This window comes from Opisthocomus hoazin, chromosome 1 (assembly GCF_030867145.1).
Source record: "Opisthocomus hoazin isolate bOpiHoa1 chromosome 1, bOpiHoa1.hap1, whole genome shotgun sequence".
Lineage (NCBI taxonomy): Eukaryota > Metazoa > Chordata > Aves > Opisthocomiformes > Opisthocomidae > Opisthocomus > Opisthocomus hoazin.
Genome location: NC_134414.1, coordinates 18,427,636 through 18,451,959, shown reverse-complemented (window position 1 = coordinate 18,451,959; position 24,324 = coordinate 18,427,636).

The window sequence follows — 24,324 nt, the reverse complement described above, 5'->3', positions numbered from 1 at the left end:
AGAAAATACTCTCATCTTTCAGAAGGTTTTTAATATGGGAGCTGAAAGTTTTCCTTTTTATATTTGAAAGTCAGATTTCTTGCTTGTACTTTTGTATTCAAGCTCCATGGACAGACCACTCGCTTTCCTGTGTGCCTGCATTGCATATTTCTTTTGTCTCTGCTGAATCATGCAGTAGAGATAACAGAAAATGTTAAACATATTAAAATTAATAATGGCACACATTCAGTTATTACACAAATTCATTCTGTACCCTTACTGCTAATTTGTTACTTTAACATTGCAACGTCATTGCCTGAAAACATACTTAGGGACACCTTCATTTTGATAAAAGCCTAAAAACAGAGTTTGAATAGCTGGGTGACTCATTAGATAGGAATATAGCTTTTGCTTCCCATGACCCGTCTCTGTATTACATTGAACTTGGAGGGTGTCCCTCCAAATTTTCTAGTTATCTTTTGGAATCTCCATTACAGAAAGTGAAAACAATCTATCAGTTTGGGGCCAGTCCTAAAAAATGTCAACAAAATGTTCTGAAAATGCAGAAGCATCTTTTTGGCCTTGCAGAATACAGGATTCCCAGAAGCGGATGCAGTTACACACTACTTCGTGCTCTGTGTCCGAGAGCTGGTTATTCTACGGTAACACATTTACAGGGTTTTTTAAGATTACTTTGTGAAAGTTTTGAATAAACAGGCTGTTTGCAGTTTCAAGGCAAGAATAAACCATTTTGCAAGCTATAAAATCTTAAAACAATAACAGGCTTGTGTGCTATGACCTCCTCAGTATTTTTCCAGTCCAGTTTTCTTCTCAGACACAGGACTTATACATCAGAGCATTAAAGGCAAAAGACTTACAACTATATTATATTTCTTTAGCTGAAAGTTGGTAGAACATTTTTTTCTCCTCTTTTTGTTGGAAAACTAGCAAAACTCCATCTCTGACCCGTTTTGTATGTCAGTTGTGGTTGAATCATCAGATCTTTCACTGCTCACAGTCTGCAGCTAAATGTGAAGCTGAAGACAGACCTGGTGCTCCTACCACTCAATATATGTTTATTTTTATCAAACACAGGATTTTACTCTGTCAAATCCCTTTAAGTGGAAGAGATTTCTTTTCCTCTGATTTCATTCCAGCTTCACTTGTGAAGAATAATAGTCTATGGTATGATAGGATGGATTCTCATGTAACAGAAAATAACTGCTATTGCCTCTCTGTGAAAATATCACTAGTTTGGGAAAAGGTCAGAGAAGGGCTTCTGTCCAACACAAGTCTTTGCAGAATGAAACAAGAACTGGTAAGATATAAACCAGGTACCTTTCTGGATACTCCTTAGTGTCACATTTTTGGTTCTAATGATTTGTATGTAATTTGTTATGGCTTCTTATTAAGCAATGTACTGTCTTGGTTATCCATGCTAGATGCTCCATAAATAGCAAATTCAGAGAGTCATAGTAACTAAAAAGGTATAATCTTGACCTCCTGAATTTCATAAGCTTTTTAGGAGGTGTTTCATTGTGCCTGGGATTTAGGCTTTGATATTTAGGCAGTGTTGACAGGCCTTATCACATGCCCCATAATTAAATAGCAGTTCTGTTGCTTAGTTTGTTACACCTTAGATGAAGAGCTACCTTTCATTTGATCACAGAATAACCATTTAATGTTTCCCATATAAAATAACTGGGGTAAAAACAGAAGTGAAAAGACACATGGAAAAACTAAATTTTGGGGACAACTGCCTGACTAATCCTTGTAATGCTGGTAGCTAGAGATTTCCTCTTTCAGAAAACTCTGAGTTCATTTTTTTAGTATTAAATATTCATAAATTGTTTGGAAAACTGACTGAATGTAGACACAAGACAAACCAGAAAGCTTTAGTAATCAGCTTTGTGATTTGAGTAGTAGAGAGTTCAGATACTTGCCAAAGCCCTTGGGTTACGGAGCCAATGGAGTCATTTGAAATAATCCTCACTTGGTGTGGTTGTATTGCATTTTCCCAGGTGGCTGTAGAAAATAGGGAGCAGTAGCTTGGAGAAGATTGCCTTAGCTGTGATGCATGGGTTTTGTGATTTAATACATTATTGTGCATCGTGGAGTAGCAATATCTGACTGCATGCATACTTTTACCTCCTTGCACGTGTGAAGTAATGTGGAAGAGCTACAATCTGCTTGATCAATATGTATTATCTTGTTTTCCCAAAACTGAGAATATAAACATAATTCATGACTGTGGCTCAACTGATGAACAGCAGTTTATGAAACTGGAGAAATCTTTCCTGTGCCCCAGGCTTTCGATAGGAGGTAACTGGTGGTGAGATTCCTTCAAGATGAAGCGTCTTACCAGTGCTCCCTGCTCTGCCTCCCGTATTTGGCATTAAAGGGTAGAAATTGGTGTAGAACCTGGGGGAGGGGATTTGCTTTATTTCAGTACTGTCTTCTGTTGAATATGGTAAAGTGATATTTAGGTGGCTTTAGGGCATAGTGCTCTGCTCCATGGCCTCTTAAGTGCATGGGTTAAAAGCATCTGCAGGAGGTCAAAACACTATCAAATGTACAAGTATTCCTCTGGAGGAAACTCTGGGTTTGAAACCAGACAAGTACCAGGCCTGTTTGGTACGGTTCTTCCAAATACAAGAGTGGCCTTTGTTAAGAAAAGGTTAGATTTTGGGTAATAGTTATCGTACATTTTATTCAATGAAAAATATGGAGTGCTGTTGATCTGGGCCATTTTTCAAGCTCCATGTAAAGCTAATAAAATTAGGAGAACTTGTTGAACTTATGCTGGCCTGCACTGGGAGCAGGTGGATAACATATTCTTTAGAAGCAATTTGCTCAAATGACTCAATCTCAGGATCACTAACCTTATGCCACAGGCCACAGAAAATTTCGAGAAAATCTGACTAAGCCTGCAAATTTTAGAACACGCTTTGATAGTGACCTTTTAAGTCATTCTGTGAACTGGAAATAGTAGTGTTTCACACAGAAGGGAAATGTACAGTGCACTTGAACACGAGGATCACAGCAGGTCATGGAAACAAAGACCATGTAACCCAAGGGAGCAACTCCACTCTGGCTCACAGTCTCTATTTGTAAACGCCATGTGGTCTGGATGTCAAAACACTTGGCATCTCTGCTTTAACCGTTTTGTCATGATTGCTTTTAAAGTTCAGAGCACTTGTTCACGACCTCTCTTGAAACCCCACGATAAATACTATCACTGCAGATGAACTTGATAGTCTTTGAAGTTGTTTTGATTCTAAAAATGGGGATAGAGCCTATGTGCAATATTTAATTTTCCAAAATTAAGACTTTTGTATGCTTGCAGCACAGAAATACATACAGACACTTTTTTTTCCGCCTGAGATTCACTACTCAAGTACCATGGTAGGCTTCACTCTGCTAGCACTTTTCATTCCTGTGTGATTTTGCACAGGGAATTTCATTCGGAATGGCAAACAAGATCAAGAGAGAATGATTCTGCTTCATTAAACCCCCAAACCTTTACATCTAGGCTTAGTAGAAGCAGTGTCAAAGCTGAACCCTAGGAGGTCTTTTGATGGCAGGACCACTGGTGGTCCACCTCACAGTGAAATCAGCAGAGACATGGTAGTAACCAGTTTCAGAAGGATGAAATCTGGGAAACAAGTCTCACAGTTTTTTTCCTTCTTGAGTGAAAAATAACCTCAAGAGTCATTGTAGAGTAAGCTAGTTTGACAGCAGAAGAGATGATCGTGGGAAGAGAAGTACTGGAAGGAAAAATGCAGTCATCTTTTTGGCCAATAACAAAGCATCAACAAAAAAGAGTGTGCGATTCTGACATGGAAAAATTTTTTCCCTAAGACCTGGAGAAAGCAAGGTCGAAACCTGGAAAGCAGAATAGTGAGGAGCATGATTAGAAAAGTCTCAGTGAACAGAAGAAAGTTTGATCTACAGCCATTTTGTGAGTTGTGATTACTAATGTTTCCAGTCCCAAATACTGAACAATGACATGACAGGACCTTACTCGTGAGAATGGCTTTAAAGTTGTGTTTGATTCTAAATGTTCTCATTTATACGCTAAGTTTATGTTCATCAAGCTTAATTAAGAACCACCTTTACGGTGTCACAGGAGGCTGGCAACACTGTATGTTCTTGAGATAACCAAGTCATGTCTGATCCTTAATAGTTTTCCTTTACCCAATCTATTTTGCCATGAGGCAGCTTGAGCATCAAATATTGTCTGAGAGAAAAGTCTAGAGGCTTTGGCCTCATTTTGCTAAGTAAATTAAAGTGAATTATTGTTGCTGTGACTGTCTAGATGCCTTTTTTTTGCCTTTTGCTTGTTTTGAACCAAACTACCAGGATTTCTTGTTTCTTCCTGTTCTTAATTTGTTTTGATTCTTAGAATTCTTTCCTTAGCTTTGTCCTTATTTAGTTTTGCTTTTTATTATGATTTTGTCAGATTTCATTAGGAGAAATCATTCTATCATTCTCTCTCACTTTTGAAGGTGTTTCTGCTTTGTTTTGCATGAAAGATGCTGTAGAGAGTGAGGCTGCTCTTTTGTACAGTTTTCTTGCTGGAAGCACTAGTCAATCTCAGTCTGACCTAGCCATCCTGTTGCATGTTTTTAAATAGTAAAAAGAGCCAGGTTCAGTTTCTAAGGATTTCCACTAAAAAAAGTTAAAACCAGTGAAGCTCATACTCCATTACAGACACTAAATTACACCTTCTGGGTAATTCAGAGGGAACAGTGCTCACACACAGATAATACATTTGAAGAAAGGCCTTAAGGAAAATAAAGGTACCCCTTTATCTGAGGGAAGGAAAACAGAGTTATAATATCATGTTGGAAAAGTAACTGATAGAGTTAAATGTGGGAAGGACTGGCATTCTTGAAAAAATAATGGTAACAGACCTCAGATGAACGCTCCTCCAGCTGAGGTTTACTGATGAGGTTAAAGCCCCAATCCTTCTTCCCTGTTTATGTTGCACTAGTTGCTCATCACCTAGCTCCTAGTCAGCTCACTGTCTCACTCCAAAAACTACTACTTGTTTCACCTGCTGTCCTCTTGCTGCTCCTTTTATTGCCTCTCACCACTGTTTCTATTGCTGCTTCTTGTCAATGCTTTGCTGTTTCTAGTCCCACTTTGATGAACACATCTCAGCACAGCAAGATTTCTGCTCCATTGGGGTACAGCTGATCAGCTCTGGGTCACAGCATAAGTCTGAGCCCTAGCCCATGCCTCTTGTCTTTAAAACCCTAAATCCAAGTTTGACTACAGGTATTTTGAATGAGATTAATCTTAGATAACTTCATCTGTCTTATACAAAGACACACAGACATAAGTTAATAAGCTAATATTGCTTGATTCCCTCTGTAGTTAAAGGAGAAGTAACTACTTTTACAGCATGACTGATCTCATCCTGATAGTGATGCTCAAAGCAGGGCAGGACAGTTTCACAAAATGCGAGTTCAGTATGATGGGTTTCCCCAAGTGATTTTCTCAGATGTAGACATCTTTGCTGTGTGTGTCTGAATTTAAATAAGAATGGAATCATGGGAATATTAGAGTGAAGTATCATGTATGAATATCCTGTTCTTTTCCCAACAGCAGAAGACGAATAGCAATCAGAATAAGGATCCTTGCCTAGATGGGCTTTTTGTTAGACCCAGTACAGCCATTCCCACGTTCCAGAGGAAACTCACCTTATGTGCCGAAAATGACATTTATAGTGTGTATTCAGAAAAGTGGTCGCAGAGGTCTAAATTGAAAGATCAAAGCATGTGATTTGCAGTGTGAGCATACTGCTGAGGAGGAACGAGCATCACACAAGCCCTCTACTTCATCCTTCCTGCTGACAGGGAAGAGTTGTTTTCTGTCATTTCTTACCTTGTTTTAGATTTTCATTCTGCTGTGACAGCCATGTCAGTATTTGGTGTTACTTCTTCATCTCCAGCATAGAGCAGGATGTCCAGTAACCTGTTCAATAAAAATACAGATATTAATCTGTATTAATCCCGTGTTCAAAATGTAGGATTTTTTAACAGAAATGACCTCTAATGTATGCCACATACAAGAAATGAAAAAAAAGAGAGAAAAACTACAGACATTAAGTAAATATTAGTCAAAACATTTCCTCTTCTCTTAAAAACATGAAAATAGCAACCAAACAAAAATCTGCCCAAAGAGACAGATTGATATCAGATGAATTTCAGGAAAGGAATGAAATATGTAGTGATCTCAGAATTTGCTCCAGTCACGTCAGATCTTACAAAATTATATTTTTTCTATTTTATTCAAATTGGATTCTATTTTAATCTCATTTAAAATTCAACAATTCAGAAAAATGAAACATATTTTGTCTGGCAATGAGTAGGGTGGAGATAACAAAAAACATGAGATAGCACTCATATGGAGATAAGTGACAGAACGCTGAGTAAAAGAAGTCCAGTGAGAAAGGATTTGACACCATATACGGTTTCTTTCTCACAAAGCAGTAATATTGCATTGATGAAGGTATGATTATGGCCTGAAAGTAGTTTTTTCAGATATACAGAAAGGCTGAAGTTGGAAGGCACCTCAGGATATTGTCTTGTTCAACCACCTTGCTCTGAGCAGGGTCAGATAGAGAAGGTTGCCCAGGGCTGTGTCCGGTTGGGTTTTGAATATCTCCAAGAAGGGAGTATTCAGAGACTCTCTGAGCAATCTGTTTCAGTATCTGACCACCCTCACAGTAATTTTTTTTTTGTTTAATGCAATTTCTTGTATTTCAGTTTGTGCCCATTACCCCCTGTACTGCCACTGGGCACCTCTGGGAAGAGTCTGGCTTTTGTCTTTTTTATTCCCACCATCAGGTATTTACATCTATTGCTAGGATCCCCCGGAGCCTTTGCCCCTCCAGGCTGAACAATGTCAGTTCCCTCAGTCTCTCTTTGTACAGCAGATGCTTCAAGCCCTTCGCCAGGCTCACTCCGGTATGTCCATGTCTCTCTTGTACCGGGCAGTCCCGCACTGGGTACAGCACTCCAGATGTGTCTCAGCAGTGCTGAGCAGAGGGAGAGGATCACTTCCACTGACCTGCTGGCAATGATCTGCCTAATGCAGCCCGGGAGGCTGATGGCCTTCCTTGCTGCAAGGGCCCGTGGCTGGCTCATGCTCAACCTACTGGCCACCAGGACCTCCAGGGCCTTCTCTGCAAAGCTGCTTTCCAGCCAGTTGCCCTCTGGTTGGTGGGACATGGTTGGCCAACTCATCAGCTCCCGTCGTGGGAGTCTCCATTTCCCAACCTGATAAAATGAGGTGCTGCTGGCCTCTCCTTTGGTGCAGCTGGGGTTGAAGCTCATAAGACTGCAGGTCTCAGAGAGGATCCAGCCACTCTCTCCCTCAGCATCCCGATGCTGTGCAGGCTTCTGACCTTCTCCCACTGTGAGAGTTTCCGGGTGGTCACAGCCTCCCACAGCTGACCTTTCCTGGCAGCAGCAGGCACCCTGGTGTTCCTCAAAGGGTTCCCAGGAGTCCCTTGACAGTCTCTGTAAAAGTTCCCAGAAGACATACAGCATCTCGAAGTGGAGCCCAGAAAGCACTGCATGAACTGTGGTGTCTGCCAGCTGTTCTGTGCCATGGGGCTCTGTGGGACTGGAGGAAAGCAGCTGCTGTCATGCAATGTTTTTTGAGAAAAAAAGAAAAATTATGAGCATGAACGAAAACTAACCACAACCAGAGGAAGACAAATTATTCTTCTGTGGAAAATAATATATGCTTCTAAAAATACTTTTAAAGGTCTTATCAGTCCTTGAAATTTCTAAGAATGTTTGAGAATATTGATATATGAATGTATAGTTGTATTAAAGACCTCTGAAAAATCTTTCTCTTTGAAAAGCAAAGATCAGATTAAGTCACACTGTTGCAGGAACTGTCAATACTCGTAGCTGCTGTCAGTAGCAGTGGAGTATTGTGATAAAGCTGAAGTGCTTTGTTCTGCCTTTATTGTGTTGACGTTCATAGTATGATTTATCATGGGAAGCTTTAATGAAAAGAGTCTTTTTGCTTTATTGAAATGAAAATCCAGATAATATCCGATATTTCTGAAGTGAACATTTCTAGAAATCTTGCCTCATGGGACATTTTGGCATTTTATTTCAAATTCTGTCAAAAGGACATGCTAAAGAACTAAATGGCCACACAGAGCAGAAATTCCAGAATTTGGCCACCTGTGACATACCTTGAGATGGAGATTGTGGTGTTTCTTTCCTCTTCTACCTATCCTATTCATTTCATATCTCTTATCAAGTTATGTTTTAGTAGTAAAATGGGTACTGGGCACGTAGATTTCAGTGTGTGCTCTAATGAGCTTCATGTGGGAACAAAAAGTCTGTGTTTGCAGAGTTGCTTGCATAGCTCTTACATTTGTGGTTGCATCTTTCGTGCTTGCTGTGTTTGAGCAGCAGCACTTTATAAAGGTCCAGATTTCCCCTGCAGTCTCTTACGAAGACTGAATTGCTTTAGGAAACAGGATGAGTGTTGTCATTCAGAAACTAATAGTTTAAATGCTTTTATGTCTAATATACTCAATGTTTTCTCCTTTCTAAAGAACAGCTAATTATAGTGAACTTATTTTCTGTTACTCTTGACCATGAAACAATCAGAAAACCGGAGCAAATGGAACTATGTTCCAAAGGCGTATTGCATTACATTCTGTGAATTGATGTTGACCAGAGAATATGGACAGAACTGATTACTCGAGCACAGGGCTCAATTTAGTCACTCCGCTAATTGTTCTGTTTTGCAGAAAATAATTTCTGATCTGCTTTTGCAATAGCTGTCTTCTTTAAAATATTATTTTCTTGGAAGTTATAACACTTTCATTTGAAGATATTTTCCTATTTAAAGATTATAGGATTTAAAAAAGCATACTGTGGTTAGTCTTTCTTCCTGCTCTAGTGTGACAGGCCCATGAGAGTATAATTAGATGTGAGGGATATGATATTTAATTATGATCATACCAGCTCATAGCTGATTCCTGGATCTAAATCCTGGGGTGAAGGACTAGACAAATAAACACAAGATTTTCTCTGAAATTTCTTCATCCTTTCCTAATTGTTGCCCCAGAAATGTCACTGCAATAGGTAGGTTTGGATATGAAGGCTGTTTCCACCTCCTTGGTTCTTCCTCAAGCCTCTCATACGACTGCTTTCTACGGCAGCCTTAAAATAAGCAGCCACATCACGAGAAGCTGTCATTTCAATGCATCCTCCTGCCCCGTAGAAAAAATTGGTATTAAGGTCTGTGGTAGGAAGGAGCTAACTTCTACTACAGAAGAGATTCCCAGTCCATGGGAATTTTCTTTCTATGATTTCCCTCAAGAGGTTCTTTATGGGGGCTCAATGATCTTTTATTAACCAAACTTGATGGGAGCTCAGGGGCCAATAAAGACTCAACACTGTTTATGGAGCTGTCTAGGAGAAAGCAAGGAAAAGAGTTTACATTACGTAATTGGGATGCCTTCCTTTGTACACCCACCTGGTAATGCCTCAGTTTTTTGGCAGAGCATGCAGGAAATCAGATGACTTTGCAATGTGCACGCCTGAATTAACTGCCTACATCTAGCTTCTACGTATATGTGCCACAGCTTCCAAACAGTAACAGGAAAAAGGGCTGACTCTTTGCTTTCTAATGCAACAGCCATCACTGGCCTTCATTTTCCTGTTAGCTGAAGGTTTCCATTCCACTGCAATGTGTTGGGTTATAAAGCAATGTGATGTATACCTGCAGCCTTTCAAATGGTCAGACGGAGGTCTGCAAGATTTGTATGAGCTTTTGTGTTATAAATGAGCACGAAGAGAAGGCGAAGTGGCCAGCTAAGGTTTCCCATAGCATTAGTGGATCACTGAAGGAGCGATGCATTGCTGGGCTGTCTGGTGCTAACCTACCTCCTCTTCCAACCAGCCAGATCTGTGGAGGCAACCAGACAGTGCAGGTCCAAGTGAGGGTGTCAGCACCTAAGGACAGGCTACATAGGGGCAGGTTAATCTAGGCTGACCTCACAAGTACTTCATCTTGCTTGCAGAGGTTGTGTGATATTCAACTGCTAAGTAAGACATTATGTTTAATTTGGACCCCCAGATGACAACAGTGGCAGAATTTAGAATTAAGTGATGTACCAGCATTTAAAATAATTCTTCAATTGTTATAACACACTTCCAATTTTGAAGTTTCTTTTATTGTGTTCTAATGTTTGTTTTAAAGCTTTTGAACATTTTGTTAGCCTTGATTTATTTAATATTTCTAGTGTTCTGCCTATTTTTACATAGTATACCAGGAAAAAGGCTGTTAATTTCACTACTGTCAGAACTATTGCTTATGAGTTTTGATGGGTTTTTTTATGCCTCATTCCCTGAAATCAAGACTGGTTTGTTTAATTTTCTCACGTTTCTTGATTATATTTTTGCCATGAGATAGTAAGAGAAATTTATGGAAGAAGTGCTGTCTTCTTTAATTTCTAAAAGTTTTTATAGAAAATCAGTACTGTTATTATGCAAAATGAAAAAGATATATTTTTGTTTATAGAAAAAACACTTAAAGCAATAAAAAATAAAGCACACTTGAGCCTTTCTCACCAAAATTCAAATACAGTATGGTTTAACTCTAATCTGGAGTGATTTATCCCATAGGATTAATCCCAGGATTAGTAGTATTCCAGCACGTGCTGGAATCGTGGTCTTGATTCATCTTGTTAGCTATATACTCAGTTATTTTCCAATGAGATCATGAAATGTGATCCTACCCGGAATGAAAACAAATTCCGGCTTCCTCCCCCCAGTATGAGACCCTTTGCAACACAATTTTATTTGTATGTCATGACACTGTGTTTCAGACACATCTCTTTTCTGTGAATAACAACATTTTACCAGACATCTCTAAGAGCTGACTACTGTGGGTCAAGGTCACTTGAATCATCTCCCCTGGAGACACGTTTTGAGCATCTGTCACTGAGAGCCTTGCAGATGTTAAGTTTATTATGCATCCCTCATTTTTTGGCACTGTCATTTATTTCTCTGTAACCACTGCAAAAAAAACCCCATTATCATTTCCAGCAGTAGTCAGAAAGTTAAGCCAGAAAGTTAGTCACTGAAAAAGCCATTATCAGATCATACTACAATTCAGTTCATGCCCAGAGCAGAATTATTACTACATAGTTCCTCCCCACACCCTTCCTATTTTGTGGCTGACCCCTAAACTTTGCTCCTTGGGTCTCCCTTCTCCCCACCCCCAGTCTTGGTGGGTTCCTGAGGACGACTGCTGCTCTGGCTGCCCTCCCTGTCCCACAGATGCCCTTGTCCCCACCCAGGAGTATCACCTGCCTACATGTGTGAATGCAAACTGAAATCCCATTTTAATTCCACTAGTTGGTAGGATGGCTGGGAAAAAAGCCTAAGGGTGTGAATTTGCACATATCTTTGAAAATAAATGTTGAAATAAATGGGAAGCTCACTGTGTTTTAATAGAAGCTGAAGGCTAATGTGCTTATTTACCCTTTTACAAAATTGAACACTTGGAGTAAAGAAAATCTCACAGTAAAAAGTAACTAATTTGGGAACAGAAGAGTTAAAATCTCTTACAAATTTTAAAACATTTCATCCCCATTCAGAAGAAGATGCCAAAACCTCAAAATATCTCACAGGCATACTCCAGCACTAAAAAACAGCGAGCATCTGTGTTGCTGCTGCCAAACCCAGCAACTTCCACTACAAAGTATGACAATGCAATGATCTTTAAGTGACCATGTCTGGTAAATGGAGATCAAGAGTGACATCAGTCATGAGGCAGCTGCATGATGGGTGATGCTTGATAATTTTTTCAAGTAATATGATTCTTCCATTAAGAGCCAGATTCTCCTGAGTTTGTAGTTCAGTAGCACCATCTGCGGCTCCAAAACGTAAGGCCAGGCTTCGACAATGACCTCCCTATGGACACTTTCTCCCAAAGTTGTGAAAAACTCACTAGTACTACACCCATTGGAATTGGCCAACACCAAAATACTAACCTGGTGGAGAACTAGTTGGTATCATAGCTTTCTCATCGCTAACTTGGAAACATCTTACCCAGGACTGCCCTGCACCGTGTACAGAAAGGCTTTGAATTTTGCATAATAGAGTTTGTATTCTGAAGAGGTTCTATGTTGGCGTGGGTTACAGATCCATTGTAACGATGTGACCCCAATATGAGTATGATCGTTCACCTTTATTAGTCAGCAAAAACAAGGTTTATATAGCAAAACTATTACAGCATCTGAATGGTTAAACCCCCAATCCATATATAGGCAAAACTACTGCAACTCGTTGTGATTGGTGCAGAGCTGCATCTCGAAGTGAAAACAGTACTGTGGCAGGAAACAGCAACGTGGCAGGAAGGAAGTGACAGTGTGGCAGGAAACGGTGACGTTCCCCCTGCTGCAGTGTCCCGAGCTCGTCGCTCTGCCTTCCCAGCAGGGTTCCGTATCAGCCGCTCCCAAGGCTCACCTCCGGATCGGAACCTGGGTTGCTCAACGCACCAAACTATGTCCCCTCTTGTCCAGCCAGGACTCCACAGTTCTAGAAGTGGAAAAGCAATTATGTAACTCAAACTCGAAGTGCATTAACAGATTTATGTGGGGAAGTTTTCACAGTGCCTTTGCTCTGTGCCTATATTAAACCTAGACTATTAATAGGGTGGAAATATTTCGGGTAAGTACCATGAACTTTCACATCAAACTCTGACCAAAACTTTTTTAAGTCTTCAAAAAAACTCTCGTGTACTTTTCTGTGACTTGTTTTGCTTACTTGTGTGCTTCTGTTTACTAGAAAAAACAAGAAAGGGAAGGTTCAAAATGCAACTTGGGGAGCTGTTCTCATGGTGCTTCTGACCTACCTGGCAGCCAGAGCCATCAGAAATTGCCAGAGTACTTTGCTTCATAGAAGAAAGGGTCAAGCATGTTCCTGATTAGAACTGGTAACCATAATAATCAATGCAACAAATATGGCTCTATTTTAGTTGGTAACCACTAACAGCACATTCTGAGAGATGTGTTGATTGTTTGAAAGCCAGCAAATACACTAGTCAAAAGTAATGAGTGTAAGAGATATGCAGCTAGAAATGTCTGAAATATATGGGGTTTGACTTCTGCCAGTGATTCGCTGTTGGTGACTGCAGGTATTACTTAAGCATTCAGCACTCTCAACTTAAACCGAATAGGCAGATTATGGTAAATTGTGAGAAGTACCTCCTGGGAAAACCTGAAGTTTTAAAGATGAAATTTACTTTCACAGCATGCTGACCCATCATTTTTTTCTTTTGGGTTATTAAATTGTTCTGCAGGTAATAAAATATATGACATATGTGTAAATACTATGCTAAACATTTATTCAGCAGTGTTCTTCATCCACAACAAACTCTTCAACCCAGCAGTTCAGCCAATGCATTCACTCCTGGACTACACTTTGCTGGGATCTGGTTCCCAGGTGTCAGCCAGCAAGATACTAAATAGATTTCCTAATATGGGTGAATTTTCTGAGAATAAAAACTGTGATCATTACATTAACTAATAAGCAGAATTAAAATAATGTTACTCAAAAGACGTATGACTCTGCTTATACTGAAGGTTCTCAAGCAGCTTTTTCAATCTGCAAACCTTTTTCTTCTTTGTCCAACACATGGTACCAAGTTATGCTTAAAACTCTGCTTGTCCTGCTCACACATATACATCTTAACATATGTGAACTCGTGCACATGATTTTGTAGAGGAACAGTTATACAGCATTTGTTTCCGTTGGTTTATTGCATGAGGAATGGTTAGTGTTCTGTTTCAGATGTTTCTAACCATATAGCTCTTACAGTTAGTAGCCTCTTCCAGTGATATACTTGTTTATGAATCAGAACTAAAATTAGTAAATTACTAATTCAAGACATCAGTTTGTATCGCTGTGAAGCATAAGCTACTGAAAAGATTCTCTGTTCCCCTGTGCCTGCGGAGACTATGGGACTTTCTCTATGGAGAATCTCCTGTGCATCTTTATGTTTATAAAGCAGTACCATTCACATTCACAAATCTGACCGCTGGTGTATCCTTTCTTCTCATTCACACATCCATTTAAAGGTAAGGCTCATCTATGAGTCACACTTCATCCGTAGTTTCTGAGTTAATTTGTAATACTTTCTGTCTTGCATTTTATCCACTCACTTGAAGAAGAAGCTTGCATGATCCAAGGGCTTCTCCCCACATCCCAGTCTCTCGCATTCCATCTTCTCTCTTTCTTTCCCATCTTTATTCCCATTCAGTCTGTCCCAAAGACTATTAACACAGAAGAGACTGTCAAACAGGAAAAGAAAAATAATAGAACAACACTATCAGACTGAGCAGAATGACTGTTTAGAAATGTTTTACTTTTGTTACCATGATTCTTCTTCTTAACATTTTTTCTACATTTCAGATTTTGTAGATTTGGCTTATAATTTCTTATGTTTGTTTTTTAATTTGAGAAGAAACTTGATAAAGCAATTTCTTTGATTACCTCAGAATTATCTACTTTTTTAGCTGTTTCCAGAGTTTTCTATACTAATTTAGGTAGATACATGAGCTTGGTAAAGATCAACACATTATTGTGAGTGGCACAGTTAAAGGTTAGAAGTTTCAGATAAATGGTTTGAATTAAAGTGATCTTCTGTAATTCTGGTTTGAATTACAATGAGGGACTGACTGCTCAATACGGCAACAAGATACAAAAATATTTATGATGGTGTTTTGTAAAAGTGCAGCGTTTCGGGGAATCAAGACATACATGGTAAAACAGAATTATGAATTCTCAGGTAAATAGGAAAATAACATGAAGCCAAGAAAGACCTATATACCAAAGGAGCACAGTAATTAGTTATAAGTAATCTTGATTCCAAAGTCTTAACTTTCCTTCTGTTTTGGAGCATATTTCACAGCAGTGTATGATATGCTTGAGGCATAATTGGCAGGAAACATAGTACAAGGTCTTGTAATGCCTGTTTTCAAATGCAGTGTCCTAGAACCCTGCTCTCAGCTGTGCTATAAATAAAATTTTAGCTGTCCCCCCAAGAGGTGATAAAACCTCACAAGAAAAACTGCTTCAGTTCTAGTACTGTGTGTAGCTTTGGCTGTTGGCATAACCACTCTTGTGCCCAAAGAGAATTCAGGTCACTGAATGCTTCCAAGAGAGTGCCCGCGGGTCCCACTGGACAATTCATAGGCATGACGAAGATGCACAATATAGTTTACATCCATGAGCCTGCTTGACTTTCAGGTATTTTTTTCAGGATTATATGAATGCTTGGCAATTGCATTTTGCTTTAGCTTGCCTATTAGTAAATAGGAAACAGGAAATTAATATTGGTTTTGTTAAGTAAAGACACTGTCCTTAGCTTAGTACCCAAATAGCAACCCAGCTACATACAGCAACTCTTGTATGTTACCAAGTTTCCTGAAATCAGGCTACGTGCTGCACGAATCTTGCCTTTGTGACAATTCCCCTGTTTGTTGATATTAAAATCCTCCTCCCAGGAACAGAAGTATCATGCAGTTCAGAATGGCACGTACGAAGCACAAATTCATACTGGTTTTGAAGGATCTTTAACACAGCAATGGTAGCCTGAGAAAGTAATTTTCCATTTTTTAAATATGTAATTACACTGCCATAAACACAAGAGAGGCATTTATTGAATAAAACAATTACTACACTAGTTCCAAGTAAAATTTCATGCAGTTTGAATTTCAGGCATAAAGCTTGTACTACTGAAGACTCCATCTTGCTTGGAAATCCGTGTAGTGTCTGAATAACTCAAGAGCCCGTATCAATAAGGCATGTCTTAGGACAAGTTCAGGGTGTTTGCATGTTGACATGGTGTCTGACTGGCTCTTCGTTAAGATTTTTAAAAAATCCTATCAACCAATCACACATGTTTTGCCTGACAGTGCCTGTAACTCTGTATTTTACTACTTGTAACTTTCCTGGATTTAGAATACAAACTTGAGGACCCATTTTTGCCTTTATGGGACTGTATAATTCCTGTAACTGTAGGATCCTGACTAATGATTTGGAACCCCCGGTGCATACTGCAATGCAAATAAGATATTGGTAATAAGGTGGTTCAGGACTGCAGACAGTTTTTAGAGGCTGCTAACTCTATAAGGAGAAATAATTTCAGTCACAAATAAGAATAATGTAATGAGGACACCCTAGTCAAATGTCTACAGCCCAATGAAGTGTTTCATTTACAGCCAGGCTGGGCAAAATATCCTGCGGTTAGAAGGAACCCCATATTGGTAGGAAGACGAAAGCACAAAATGCTGGTTTGTTCACGTCGTTAAAGAGACAAAATTAGAGCAGCTTTTAAGTCTATTAGGAATGGGTTTCCCAGATGTCCAACCAAACGTCCCTGAAAAATCATTGCACTGGGTGGGATAAAATCCATTCTGTACTATTTGGTTCTACCAAGAGGTCTCAGATCACACAGGGAGACATAACAACTCATTTCCCTCTGGTCAGGATATTCAGGATTATGTTGCGGATTCCTCCACTGCCTGGAGAAGAAGAAACATTCTCCTGATTACTCCATCATCTTGTCCTCCTGTGCAAAACCAGTGCAAGGGTCCAACATGCATAAATCATCCTATATTTGTCCTCCAAATTATTTGCTGACACACACACTGTGCAAGGTCATTAACTTCTAGTGGGGCAGCAGGAAGCACGTAAGCTGGATCAAGCTGAAATACATTACATTTTCAAGAAGTAGAAAGAAATATATGATGCTTCGATTCCTTGGGAAAAATACTAAAAAAGCTCACCAGGGAACAAAAACCTTTTGTCAGTGCAGAGCCAGGTATCACTGTTTTGTGAGTCCTTCTAGTACATTTACAATTCTGATGTCACAGGCACATTCTTAGTACACAGGTCATGTGAACATGACTTGCAAAGCTGTATTTTTAGCCTGAATGAATACATATTTTATGAGAGGAAGAGTTTCCGTCACAAAAAGAGCTTACAAATGATGTGAGACTTAGTTTTTCCCACAGACTCTCACACATATGTTGCAGACATCAAGAGTAACAAAAGCTTTTAACCTGGCTAGCTAGGACAGCTGCATGAGTTAAAATCCAGCTCCAGGTTCATTGGTAGATGTCTCTGCTACCAGATGTTCAACGTGTTTGCCCTGATACTCACTGAGAGCTGTGCAAATTAAAGAATAATCTGTGATTACATTATGCTCTGTACTCTATTGCACTATAGATTGTAGCAGTTCTTTCAGAAAAACTGCCCGACAGTCGGGGAACTAATTATAGCTCAACATATGCTGCATTTGCTCTGTAAACCTTCTTTTCTCATGCAGAAAATGGTTCAGTTAAGGCTGACTAAATGATATTTCTATTGCCTCACTGATTCCACAGGAACCTTAGATCCAGCCTGAGGTTCCCCAGGTTGCTGCTGTATGTGCATGAACATTTTGACTCACAAAAAGCACAGTCAGGTCCACAGTTATGAGAATGCTTATATTAACTTCACACAGTACACCACTCTTTCTTCTCCCTCATCCTACAAAGAACTTGTAAATCCCCCCAAACACGTCACAAAGGAAAAGCAAATTAGAATTTATTTCAATGCTACTCTTCAGTTTGTACTTTCCTGCTACTTTCCACCCCCACCCCCCCCCCCCCAAGCTCATTAAGTCCTTCTCTCCAGAACTGGATGAAGGTTTTTATGTGGGAGAATAAGGATGTCTGGCCATGCTACAGTTTTGTCCTAATGTGGTCGTGGTGCCCTGGGTTTCCATCAGTGAGTCTTCCAATATCTAATGTGAGAAATCCCGAAAATAAGCCAGGGTCCAAACAGGATTTTAACAAAGCCTAAGACACTGAGCACATCTACATAGAAATGATAGGATAGTCCTGACTTAAAATGCTGGGTGGCAGTACTTTAAGCATATTAAAGCACTTGAAAGTTGACCAAATTGCAATCAGGGAAGTTGGACTGTGATCCTAGTACTGAATTTGCTGCTGAGACCTGCAGACATCCAAGGCAAAGCTTCTCCCTCTTGTGAAATGACAGTGAGAAAGAATCTGGTGAAGAAGGGAACATGAGGGAAGATGATACTGTTATGGCAGTAGGGCTATGTTGCTGAGCAGCACATGCATTTTCAGTCAGTTTGGGGGATTTTTATTGCTTCTCTAATAATGTCCAAGAATTCAAACTTCCAGCGAAATAACAGCAGAAGAGTCAGTGAGAGAAGCAAGTTTCATGTTGCGTAGAGGGAAGGGGATTTTTAGTAGGAGCCGAGAAACTGTATTGATATTAGCACAATGTATCATAGAATCATAGAATGCTTTGGGTTGGAAGGGACCTTAACAGTTATCTAGTTCCAACACCCCTTGCCATGGGCATGGACATCTTCAACTAGACCAGGTTGCTCAGAGCCCCATCCAACCTGGCCCTGAATGTTTCCAGGGGTGGGGCCTCCACTACCTCTCTGGGAAATCTGTTCCAGTGTTTCACCACCCCTATGGTAAAAAGTTTCTTCCTTATATCCAGTCTAAATCCACCCTCCCTTAGTTTAAAGCCATTGTTCCTTGTCGTATCGCAACAGGCCTTGCTAAAAAGATTTTCCCCAACTTTCCTACAGGCCCTCCTCAGGTACTGAAAGGCTGCTAGAAAGTGTCCCCACAGCCTTCTGTTCTCCAGGCTGAACAGCCCCAACTCTCTCATCCTTTCCTCCTAGGAGAGGTGCTCCAGCCCTCTGATCATTTTCGTGGCCTCCTCTGGACCCGCTCCAACAGCTCTGTGTCCTTCTTGTGCTGGGGCTCCAGAGATGGACGCAGGACTCCAGGTAGGGTCTCACCAGAGCAGAATAGAGGGGCAGAATCACCTCCCTAGACCTGCTGGCCACGCTGCTTTTGATGCAGCCCAGGATACGGTTGGCCTTCTGGGCTGTGAGCACACATTGGTGGCTCATGTCCAGCTTTTCATCCACCAGCAGCCCCAAGTCCTTCTCCTCAGGGCTGCTCTCAAACCCTTCATCCCCCAGCCTGTATTGATAGCGAGGGTTGCCCCACCCAGATGTAGGACCTTGCACTTGGCCTTGTTGAACCTCATGAGGTTCTCACATGCCCACTTCTCGAGCTTGTCCAGGTCCCTCTGGATGGCATCCTGTCCTTCTGGTGTGTCAACTGCACCACTCTGGTGTCATCTGCAAACTTGCTGTGGGTGCACTCGATGTCACTGTTGGCATCATTGATGAAAATGTTAAACAGCACCGGTCCCAGTATGGACCCCTGAGGAACACCACTTGTCACTGGTGTCCATCTGGACATCGAGCTGTTGACTCCTACCCTCTGGCTGAGGCCATCCAACCAGTTCCTTGTCCACAAATAGTGTAGCAGGAGTTTGATTAATTAAGAAGCTGGATTTGGAGAGAGGAAGAATTATAGGAAATATTTAAGGCAAGGACAGACCATTTAAACCAGAAACAGCTATTTACACAAAAAGTCATAGTAATAGAAGTCTAAACTTGAGACAGGAGTCCAGTGGGTAGTTGTGTGTGAAGAAACTGACTGTAACTTACTGAAATTCTTGCTTTAAACAGGGACTGAGTAGAGCTGGATACAGAGAACATCCTTAAAAAAGCAGACTGAATTAATCAGGATTACATTTGCTAGCAACCCTGGCTGTCAGGCAAGTGCTTCAGAGTCTACATTGTTGATCAGGCTCACACACATCAGGAGGATGTACGATTTCAGTTACGTGTTCAGAACCAGCTAAATCTGCTGTCACAATAATCTCTTCACTCTGAATTGACACAGCAGGGTCTCACATTAGTGACCTCCACAGGTATGTCAGAAGCTTTGTGCTGAAAGGACATACCTAGCTTTTATGACTTAAATCTTGGAAAATACTGTTCACTCACTGAACATTGAACCTGCCAAGTTAGGCAGACCTGTCTTGCTTCACCTTTCTTCACGTGTCACAAATGACAGCTGGTTGAGAAGAGGATATAAAACCACAAGTAATTAAACACTGAATGAAAAGTTACAGTGGGAAAAGGAAATTCTTATATACAACAGTAATGAGAATGAGGTAAGGGCCAAAATGAAAATTAATTGAAAAGTTAAATGTTTCAAAATAATGAGTGACCTTCTAGTGATGGAAATTACAAGGTCATAATGAGTCCCTGAAAAGAAGTTGCTCAGTCAATTAGCATCCTATGGTTTGTATCTCATCAAATTTGTTTCCTCTGATCCTATTTCCCTCCCTCCTGTGATGGACAGCTCTGACAGTCAGTTCTTACAAATAGACACCTAACGCTGCAAGAAGTATAAGCAGTCCACAGCGCAGTGAGTGCAATGTTACATGGGCTAGGATCTGCCAACAACACATTTGATTGCCCATATTTCATGTGGTATTCAAATTGCCTAAATATAATGCAACATGAAATGGTAATGTTAAATAAATTCACAAGCATCAAAACAGTGAATATTTTGTAATTTTTTGAGCAGAGTCATATTTTTATGCCACTAAGAATAACCGAAAACAACTTGGAAACACTATAATTCTGGAAATGCAGTTCTACTTTTCTGTAATATCACATTATTTTAATTTTAAATTACTGTGAGTAAGGACTTTCTATAGATGAAATTACCTTTTCAGTGTTAAGTTTTTGAGAGTGAGCAATACCAGAGGTATTTGTTAGGATGTTAGAAAGGTGAGATACAGCTGATTTAATTTTGTCTCATAATGAGGTGGCTACTGCTTCCAACCTGAGTACAAAAGACTTAGATGGAAAGATTTTTTATAAGAGTTCCAGTGATGTAAGGGTATGACTTATGTCCAGACAATTCACGCAAAGAAGATCAACTTTGGTCTCTAGTGTGTTTACACCAAACAACAGAGGGAATTGAATGGAGATTGGTATCTCTTCATGATTTTCCTTTGTAAACACTGTTCTCTACCTATTCCTTTCAACCAACACTGAGGCAAAGAGACTTTTTTGTCTTCCTTGGCAAAGTCTGTCTTTTTTGTTTGGTGTTGCTGAGGGAGATTAGGTGTGGGGTCTCGAAGCTGCTGTCTTTTCCAGATAGATTGTTGAAGTTCATGGGTACAGAACTGAAATATTTTTTGTTTGGGTTAGTCATTTCCCTTTATATATTCTGCAGTGTGAGAAGAAAGAGCTAGAGAACATTTGGAGCTCTGGATTGTTCTTTTCTGGAAATGTTTGTTTCATCAGAAGTGTGTGAGTGCTTTTACTGCAAGTTACAGTTTTTCAGCTTCCCAGACTGATTAGGGAAATAGTTTAAACCCTGGAGAATTTCCAGTTTCACATGTACTGTTTTCCCTGTGAGCTATACGCTTCAGTGAGATTATCCTAGCTGGGAAGTCATATGAAGGAAATTATTATTTTGTATTTATCCTGTTATGTATAGTCTTTCGGTCAAAATTTGCTGCTTTTCACTACTGGAGACAAGACAGTGTGCTTGCTGTCAACCTTTGGCCTGACCTTGCCAATTAGAAGTTTTGAACATGCAAAGCTGCATAAATCCTGAAGTTTCTAGTCTTGACCTACATATTTTAAAATTATCAGTCTGGACATCTGTCTTTGTTCTCTTCCAGTAAGTCATTAGCAGATACATGAATCTTTCCCATGATGTTGTGGAGCTAGAGAAAACACCCTTGCCCTCTCAATCTTGCTTCTTCCCAGCTCCATTTCTGTGAAGCTGTGTGCCATGATGAAGTTGGTAGCTCTTTTATTACTGGAGGAGATGGCTTGATTCTTCCTCTAATGAATACATAGTTGAGCCACTCAGTACAAGGACATGTTACACAGATTCTGGCTTCTTAATGTAGGGTATGTTCACTATGATTTTTGCATGTAAAAGACATCAGGCATTAATGTGTCAGCACTTTCAGTTTAACATTACAAGCAGTCAGTCAGCCTGAACTGAGACCAGTCTCCATAATGAATTTTACTTCAGCAGTTGACAGCAAATGAATCAAAACTTTCTTCTCTTTACTTCATCTTCTGTAGATGTTAATTTAAATTTTGATAGTGGCAAATTTTCTGGTTTTAATATATTGACATAGTGCCCTCTTCTTTTACTTCTTGCTTTGCTAGAAGTCCGTAGGCGCTGCAATTTCCTTTGCATTTGAGAAACTGCTAAGATACAAAGTAAAATGTTTCTTCCATTGAGGACCTAATTGGTTTTGCCATAATAACCTTCTCTAGTGACAGCAGTAGGCTCCTTAAGAAAGGATTAGGGGGAGGAAGGAAGAAATGTACAGATAAAGGAGTTTGTTGGTTTTCTGCATGACAACCTTCTTCCAGATCAACACTATGAGCAAAATATTTAGAGCTGTATTCAGAAGTTGGCATTTTTTTGGAAGTACAAATATAGACTTGATTTTCAGGAATTCAAAAAGCATATAGTTCATGTCACTAGCAACTGTAATTGTCCAGCACTTTATAATGTAGAAATTGTCGCTATTATAATAATCTTACATTTATACTTCTATATTTAAATATAACTACGGATCAAGCTAAAGGTACATCCAAAGCTGAGGACTCCACATTCCAGCTAAAGGTCCTCATAAAACAATTCACTCTTACACAATTTTCAGTCACAGCTGCAAAGGCAACCCCAAGAGTTAGTTTAGATAAGGGAATACCTGTTGGGATTTAGCTTTTATTGGACAGTAAATTGTTTTCTCTGCATCTCAGAGAAATTTCAAGCCAATGAAATTTGGTAAATCTAACAGAATGTGATGAAACGCACCTTGCCAAGTGTATGGTGCATTATCTTTACATATTCTCTGTTTGACTTAACCAGGATGGCACATTCTTTAACCAGTTCACTGGAGTCAATTGTCTCCTCTTGTCTTTCTCTATTAATTCTGTGATTTTCAGTCTGTTTTAATTTGTGAAACAATAAATATTTTCCAGGGGAGCTATGGACCCTGAATTAACAAATTCAGGCCATAATAGTATAGACTTATTTTCCGTAGGGTGTAGTTGCACTGACATCTTTTCCAATAGGAAAAATATTAAAGAAAACCTAGACCTGCCTCAGTAACTGCTTCTTGTTTCTGTGCTGTACCACAGTTAGTTATGCTCCTCAGCTTTGTTTATATAGCAGATTGTTGAGTCAAAAACAATTACATGTTTAAAAAATAAACCTAGCAAGCAGAAAAGTGGGTTTGTTTACTTATTATTTGTTTGCTCTTTTTACCTCCTTGAATTTCACTTTGTTTCAGGAATTAGACTCTTAGCAGCCTTCACACAACCTTCTAGAGATATGCCATAGTTACCAAGACCTTTATGATCATCTCATGACTAAATTATCTCCCATGGTCTAACTTTGAACAACTGTAGCTTGCCTGTCATATCATTACCAGCAAAAGTTTACTAGCAAGGGTGAAGCCTGTATTAGTAAGACTGCAGCCAGCAGGTCCAGTGATCTTTACCCTCTATTCCACATCTGTGAGACACATCTGGATTTCTGCATCCAGTTTTGGGCTCCCCAGTACATGAAAGACACATTCATAGAGTAGTGAGTCCAACAAAGACAACCAAGATGGTCAGGGATCTGGACCACAAGATATACAAGGAGGGGCTGAGAGACATGTGTTTGTTCAACCTGGAGAAGGTAAAGACCTCATTGTTTTCAACTGATAGGAGTACACAGAGAAGACGGGGCATGACTTTTTGGAGGTGTACAGTGATAGGATAGAAGGCAATGGACACAAGTTGGAACATGGAAAATTCCAAGTATTTATTAGGAATTTTTTGTTTGTTTTTTCTGTTTTGGTTTGTTTTTTTTTTCACTATGAAGGTTGTCAAGTACTGGAACAGTGTCCCGGAGAGGTTGTGGGATCTCCATCCTTGAGCAATCTGATCTGATTGGACCTGCTTTGAGCAGGGATTTGTGCTAGATGAATACTTGAGGTCTCTTGCAATCTAGTTATTCTATGATTCTATTGAAAATCTATTAAAAATATATTTACCTAAATGAAAAGTCATCTTTGAAAACCAGTTTAAAGGGTGAGACTTGTTCCACTTAAGTACAGCTTTCTAAACCTGAGGAGTCTAGTCTAACCCAGCTGCCTAGGCTCCTCCATAGTCCCTGATGATAAAAAGGCATTTCTGTGGAGTGACTAATCTCATCCTAACTTCAGTGCTCAAAACACGTGAGATTAGATACCCTTTGGAAGTACTTATCTCTCTCCATTACAATTGAAGAAGCAACAAGGCTTGCTTAAATTTAACTTTGTTTTTAGGGCTTGGAAGTATCCCATTCAATAATGA